Raw genomic sequence first — 8,096 nt, forward strand, 5'->3', positions numbered from 1 at the left:
GGTAAATCATTCATTTGTTACTAATCACGACAAAAAGAATTACTTTATCGGTATAAAATATTGTTGCAGTATAATCAGTATGAACATTTCGTTCCGATAAATATACCGGGACTGAACATAAGAGTATGCAGTATCCCAGTATGCACTTTGCAGTTACATGACTATTCGAGAAATTTGCAGAGGACAAAAATAGGAATTTCGTTACTGGGGATTTCCCATATTCGACACCGAACCGTTGTTTTGAGCCGAAGAGTTGAGGCGAGGTGCTGAGCAGTGGTTTTCAACCTGTGGGATGGTGCAGATGAAAAATGATGCAGTGCGGATGAAAATTTAGCATCTTTTCTTACTCTTCATGTTGTAGAATAATTCAAATAAACTTAATACCCGGTGGTAGTACAGTGGCTCATCATTTCAAAATACCACATGACTGCGATAAAATGAAAAGATAGCAATAAGTAGAAACGAGTTGGACTCAGTCTTTGAAATCAGGCATCCACCCGGGCCTAGGTGACTTAAAATGAGGCATGTAGCCTACACTTAATCAAGAGTAAAAAACTTGTTTGACTGATGAAGCGGCTTGTACAAAACAAACTAATCTACTTGGTTGAAGGTCTACTAAAACTCGTTTTTATTATTAGTTCTAGTGGGTAGTTCTAGTTCTGGTTACGATTTTTTGGAAGAAATACGCACATTCGCAATTACGTATTATAGGTCTGATTAAAAGACTACTCCAAGTCGATTTGGCACCTTCCTATCCTTTCTTTATAGGAAATGTCTACGCATCCGGTATTTAGGGCTATTCGTCAGGCACATCTGTCAGCCACCCTAAATGTTAGTATTCCCAAATCCGACACCTAAATATATGTATGTATCAGGTAGTGTTGGGATGACTCGAGTCATGACTTGACTCGAGTCAGACTCGAGTCTCCCTTTTCGTATGACTTGACTTGACTCGAGTCACTTTGCAAAAATGACTTGACTTGACTTGACTCGACACTTCAAAAATGCTGATTGACTCGTGACTCGAAGCAAAATTTACGAGTCAATTTCAAGTCATCAAGTAATCGATGTCAACTAAATCGCCGTATCTTGAATAAGTTCGGATTGTTGACCGATCACTCAATGATTGTGCGTTTTACCGAGCCTCCATTATTACATCACTAATGAATTGAGCGTTAACGCAGAGCTTACGTTTTCGTAAACTTGCACACCTCAACCAACCCTCTTGCGTATGTTAAATCGAACGAATATCGTGCATACGTTTGTAATTGTATAGCATGGATATATATGTGGGTAGGGTATTGCTCCATATCAGTTTATTGAACTTTCTGATGCTTCATATGCTATCCTATATTTTGGCTGATAATTATAGATCAGGGGTGGGCAGAGCAGCTTCATGCGCGAGCCGCATATCAAAAATCGTTGCCTTAAAATAGTCACAACACAAAAATTTAAAAATACAAATTTATTCTGTCACAAGGAAATGTTGGATATAGAATGAAGTTTATCATTTGTGATATAAGACGATGCCTATAGGCTGCAAGGTGTTTGAAATCGGACTGATATGACGTCAAACAGGGCGGAGCTCGGTATAATCATAATACTTCGTACATATGTCTTTTTCGGGTAACTCTTGGCAATTAAGGTTTTGTTGTTTGATTTCGTAATGACGTAATTCTAGCTTTATGATTATTATTGGGCGAATCTTGGCAGAGAAGGCACAGTGGCTTACGTTCATTATCACCGAATGCACATTGCACACTCATTGAAGAGCCGGAATCAAAGACTCAAAGATCAGCATGCGGCTCGCGATTCGCAGTTTTCTCACCCCTGTTATAGACTGAGGCTATATCGCTATACTTGCGTAGTTTGACATTTATACGTATGCAATGCATGAGCGATAGAGCGCCTTCTTGCGTCTATAATCAACTCTTTATTCGTTCCTCGATTCAGAATAAACGGGGACCCCATCTGTATTTAAAACAGTTAGCAAAATGCAATGACCTTGAATCACGTATCGTACTTTGAAAATTCAACTTGACTCGACTAGTGACTTGACTCGTGACTTGACTTGACTTGACTCGACTTGACTCGTCGAGTCACCTCCAGAAATCGGGTGACTTGACTTGACTCGAGATGACTCGTGACTCGAAGGTAGTGACTTGATCCCAACACTGATATCAGGCGCACAAGTCTACAGAGCAATCAAGATGCGGCATGACGTAAGGCGGTGTTGATCAAACAACGATAATTAGGTAGGCTACGTCATGCTCCACTTGTACAGCGTTGTGATGACTCGAGTCCCAAGTCTTTGCTAATAAAAGCACGAGATCTGCATCCACGGTGGCCAGCATGCACCGATTTCTGAGCTGATTAAGGATTGGTATCGGTACTGGTGGGGGCGCTAGCTATTGCGCGATTGATGACTGGCAATTGAACAGCAAACACGACAACGTATTTTAGAGCAGACCTGGGCAAAGTGCGTCCCGCGGGCCAAATGCGGCCCACGAAGCTATTTTGTGCGGCAATCGAAAGGTTATTTGGAATTCAAAACATAAAATTTGCTTTTTGAATGACTAAAACCTAAATCGTTTACTTTGAAACCAGTTCATTAATTTGCGACGATTACGCTGCTTACGTACTTCGCATGCGTAATCCAGATTCAAAATAAAGGCAATGTGGCAAAGTGTCAGTAGTAGGCTTACCATATTTTGGAAATCTAAAAAGAGGACACTTTTTCAGAAATTTGAGACTTGCAAAACCGGAGAAGAATTCTCAAAAATCGGCGAATTTTTCCCACTTTGTGATCGGTTGACTGAAAAAAAAGAAAAAAGAGAAAAAAAGGTCAACTTCCCGCTCAGAGCTCAAAATACCGGTTTCCTCTCCATATTGCTAGGTGGTTGACTAAAAAAAAGAGGACAAAATCTCAGAAAAGAGGACAAAAGGGCGTCCTCCGAGGAAACTTAAGAGGACGTATGGTAACCCTAATCAGTAGCAATTCAAGTAACAAGAAATGATTTTTCCATAGTTGAGTTTAAACCTTATTCTTTGTTGCCATATTGTCACAATTCACATTATACGATATGTGTTGCAAATTGCTACGTGGGGGATTTCCGAGTCCCAAACTCGTTAAACAAGTCAATCAGTACTCGTGATTGCTATATATGACTCGTCATATCTATCACCAATAACAGAAAGGGCATGTCAGAAAAAGAAAGCCTCAAACTGAAATTCAAAGAACGTTTAGAGCACTAAATATTTTTATACTGGAGTCAGGGCTAAACCCGTCCTTTTAGTTTTGCCGAGGATGTCGCCGAGATTAAGGATGTGGGTCTTTTGACAAAAACACGAAACACTCGGTAAAGGAAAGGCGAATTTCAGAAAAACGGCAAGTTTTGCTATAGCCAGCTATTTGAGCTGCACCCTGCTCGGTGCTCATCTTTATACTGTCGCATGTACCCTACATTTCAGTGCAGTGGTTCTAGAATTGGGTGGGCGTGAAAGCATCTGAGGGGGTGCGAAGCCGCAGTTAAATGAATTTTTTTCGCGCTCCGCGTGATCTACCCCCAGCTGATACTTGTTACTCTGTGTTTTGTCCGACTTTTATGTTTCAGGATTCTCTCATCAACAGCCATAACCTTCCATGCCATCAAACTATCCGTTGGGATTGCTAGCATTCTGGTTGCACTTTTGAATATTTTGTGATATCATCATAAGGGGCGCGAAATTTTTCATTATCATAGAGGGAGGCGTATTACATTCTGTTATGACGTCACAATGAGAGATATTGGAATACTCATCTCGACTCGAAACATAATATGTGATTCAGAATCGAATCACCCAGGTACTCGAATTTGCCCAGCCCTACCGACGACTCGTCGATCATGAGTTGGTATCGGGTGATTTATAGCAGGTTTTCGGATTGACTATGGTACATGCAAAAATCAGCTTGCGGAGCTAGATTTTGCTGTGAAAAGTTATCGGCATCACAGCATTTACAGATGGCTATGAATCCACAGACCAATGGATCCTCTTATACTATGAAATTATCGATAAAACGCAGATGCTTTTCCGGGTACGTGCTCAATATTATCCAATTTTGGTTTCCCGAGCTCGACAACCATCATCCTACAGCTGTTGTCATTTTACATACAAATGGCATGTGCTTGATGATTGATTGCACAACGTGATCGGTAGAACAGGAAAGCCTCATCAATCAATGACAACTGAAAAGTTCGTATTCATTGCTCCGGTTTCCGTGCAGATTGTAAGACTCGCATCGTCGTATATACAGTATACGTGGGTAAGCAATACACAATACACATGCAAGGATGTGTTCTAACACCATAGTATACAGAGATACAGGATATTGGGAGCTTGTATCATATTGACCCCGAGGTTTTGACGGTATATTTCGAACCCTGGTACGGGATACGCTATACGCATTGCGCAATAGGAGTGTGCAAGCTTTGGTCCGCATTTTCAATGGTGTTCGATCCGCGAAATGGGCTTCTCGTTTCCGTTAGTCAGGTAAATTTGATCTAAGCGCTAGTGGGCTAAGCGCCTGAAAAAGTTTGAGAAGCACTGTTTTAGAGTCTTGATAAAAGAACATGAATAGGGGTTTAAAGAGTGTTAGAAATGTATCATGTTAACCTTTTTTCGTTGTGTGTTTTATATGGGACGTAGCTGCTAAGGTCAGATGTCCTTAAATATCTTTGCCCGACCCATATAGCTTGTCCAACTTCATCTATATTTCCATCAGGAGAACTGAAACACCAGGTATTAAGGCAATCGAAGTGACTTATGATTTGAGAAAAGGAACAAGAATCCGGGGAAGTATGAAGCTTGGCTATTGGGATATTCGAGGCAGGGCTGGGCCAACACGGCTCATGTTGGCCTACAAGGAAGTCGATTACGAAGACGTGAGATATAAATTCAACGTTTCCGATCCAGCTGAAAGGCAGTGGTATAAAGAAAAGGAAACGTTCGGATTCGCATTCCCCAATTTACCGTATCTTATCGACGGCGACGTGAAGTTAACTGAAAGCTGGGCGTGGGCAATCATGCGTTATCTGGCTAGTAGAAAGTTCGACCTGGCGCCAACTAGCGATTGCCAGGAACGCGATATTGACATGGTGGCCGGGGTGCTTCAAGATCTAGTCGTCGCAATTGTAACTCTCGCATACGGAAATGAAGTAGCGGAAAAACGAGAAGGCACGCGGACCACGCCATTGGTAAAATTCAGATTGATGGATAAGTTTTTGGCGGGACGGGATTTTGCGGCAGGAGCCAGATTGACGCACGTGGACTTCGTGGCGTACGAAGTCATGGATTGCTACCACATGCTATATCCGAGTATATATTCACCGACGTGAATAATTTGCAAGCGTACATTAAAAGATTTGAAGCTCTGCCAACAGTATCTGCTCATATTAGTTCTGACAAATACAAGAGGTTCCCGATATTTGCTCCAATGGCTGCTTGGGGAGGCAAAGATCACGACGACAGTACCTGGTAACGATAGGGTTACCATACGCCCCCCTTAAGGAGGATTTGTTCTCCTTTTTCGGGTTTTTGAAAATGTCATCCGAGGACGCCTAAAGGTCCTTCTTTTTGGCAATTCGTCCTCTACAGCTTTCTGAGCTAAGTTGATGGATAGATTCGAGTGAAAATGGGCATAAATGACGCTCAATAAGAAATTCGTGGTTCGAACGGAAGTGACGACCTTTTTTTTATTCATTTTAGTCATCCAACGGATAATGTGACAGAAAAACTGTATTTCGGGACTTGAGCCGGAAAGTTGGCCCCTCTTTTTAGTCAGCCAACCACAAAGTCGGGAAAAATTTACAATTTTTTCTGAATTTTACTCCACAATTTTAAGTCTGAAAATTAAAAAAAAAAGTCTTCCATTAGGTTGCTTATGGAAGAAGTACTTCTACTCGTACTTGAGTATATTTTTTCGTCGCTACTTCTACTTCTACTTGAGTAGCTTTCTTGACTACTTTGACCACCTCTAAATTCTTCATTGACTTGCTGTAGCTTAGATTATAGTACACAACAAAACAAGTTGAAGTATTCGAGTTTATGAGCGTTTGTCTCATAGGTCCCGTGGTCGTGTGCCTTTGGACCCACCGGGTGGGGACTGATGATACGTTCGAGCAACAAATTTTAAACATTTATAAATATTATTTGATAAGGCATGTTAATGTCCGCGATTGGTAGAGCTTGGATCAAAGTGTTTAGCCTACAAAAGATCTGCTATTCTCGTCTGAAGATTTGAGGGCCAGAGATAATTTTGCAATTTTTGATCCATCGGTACTACATCTCCCCTATACTGGATGCATTTGGTCTTCTACTCCATGCAAGACTATTTTCCAATTTAGACTCCAGCAATCTCATTGCAACTTTTCATTGGTTGTACCAGTGCAGCCAGCTTAGAAACGCGCAATTAAGGGAAATCACGGTTTTAACCCGGACTATTTTGATGATTGTGCTAAATTTGACTTGAAATATGCCGCCGTCTCTCATCTCAAATAGTTCAACTGTGATAATTGCTCCTGTCCTGGTTGGCTCTGATGACTTTGTCATATCGAACCTCTCGATCCGTATACCTTGCATGTCGCATTTCACTGTGTTGCATTTTTGTCGTGTGATGTTGATTTGTAACGTGGGGAATAAAGATATTCTCTCTTTCTCTCACTTCAAAATTATGCAACAATCGACAAAAACTCATTTAGGTGGGATTCAAACCGCGTGCAGCGACTACAGCAGGGGCGGCCAACCCATGGCCCACTGGTCAAATGTGGACCACGAGAAGGTTTTAAGTGACTCGCGAGGTAATTCCCGAAATTAGTTTAAAGTTCACAGAAACTATATTTCCCAGGGAAGTTATTGTGAGCTTGCAAGTCCAACCGCAATCTGACCGCGAAATGTGGAACATTGATTAAAATATCAGTTCCGACGCATTGGTGTAGCCAGGCGTTAGCCACATTTTTCGGAGATCTTCGTATATGACCATAAAGTATAATGTTTTGTGGCAGATTTATTTGATTCCTTTCTGTTAGTATTTTTGCCCCCTCCTGAATATTAGAAATACGCCCAATTTACAGAATTGAGTCTAACTATATTCGCAATCATAGAGAACGTGTCGTCCAACATGCTACTTCGCGTCTGCACTGCACCTGCAGAAACCTCATCAGCGATGAAACTTTTGCACGACGTATGTTCGCTGAAATCTTCAATATTGATTTGTCCATCATCATCATCATCATTGGTTTATTAGCAATTTTATCAGTTCAATACACCACAAAAAATGCGATACAATGAAAAGACAGGAAGGTGTCGAAGCGACAAGGAGCAGTCTATGGAATCTGACACCCACCTTGGCCTAGGCGATGTAAAGAGGAGGCATGCACACTGAATGAAAGTAAAGAAGATAGTATAGAAAAAGAAAGCGACAATAAATAAGGCGGCATGTCATGGGAAGCGAGATCGATAGGTCAGTCGTGGTCCGGTAATCTTGAGGATGGACTGTGTAGCGGTCGCTGCAACGACTTGTTGCAAGACACGCTGGTATAATGCTTGATTGGAGTCGACGCTACAGCTACAGTTCCCGTTGCACGCACTAGTTGACTGACTAATGACCGCTCTGAGTACTCTTGCAATCCTGATCACACACGCAGATCCAAGGAGCTTTCTTTACTAGCACAGAACAGCCAAATAGTAGTAATTAGTGGTCAGAAACTTGTAGATTTACCAGGTTCAAATCATACTGCAATATATTAACGAATATAGAAAGAACAAAGTTAGATGTATCTAATTGCCTGTATACGACTCTGTGACTTGAGCGAACACGCCCGCTACGGCGCTATACACTGGCGAAGTGGCGATCTCTCAAAGCACGTGCTTCGCAGACTATACTTTATCGATACGAGATTAAGGTCGTGGGAAATGAGGTTAGGAGAGGGTAGCACGGGAAGATTACTGGCACCCTGCTGGGACGGATGTTACATTCCCCACTTTAAGGACATTTTTGTGCAACACAAAATGTCTTTACAACTATTTTCGTAAACAATGTGGCTCCACGTCGGGGTAAT

At 41.7% G+C, this 8,096-nt stretch overlaps 1 pseudogene; it reads left to right on the forward strand.

Moving 5' to 3' along the window:
- The first annotated feature begins 3,923 nt into the window (after positions 1-3,923).
- LOC145446197 (glutathione S-transferase 2 pseudogene) lies at positions 3,924-7,127 on the forward strand (annotated as a pseudogene).
- Positions 7,128-8,096: the final 969 nt, after the last annotated feature.

This window comes from Botryllus schlosseri, chromosome 9 (assembly GCF_051294905.1).
Source record: "Botryllus schlosseri isolate E-star chromosome 9, Bs_hap1, whole genome shotgun sequence".
NCBI classification, from domain to species: domain Eukaryota; kingdom Metazoa; phylum Chordata; class Ascidiacea; order Stolidobranchia; family Styelidae; genus Botryllus; species Botryllus schlosseri.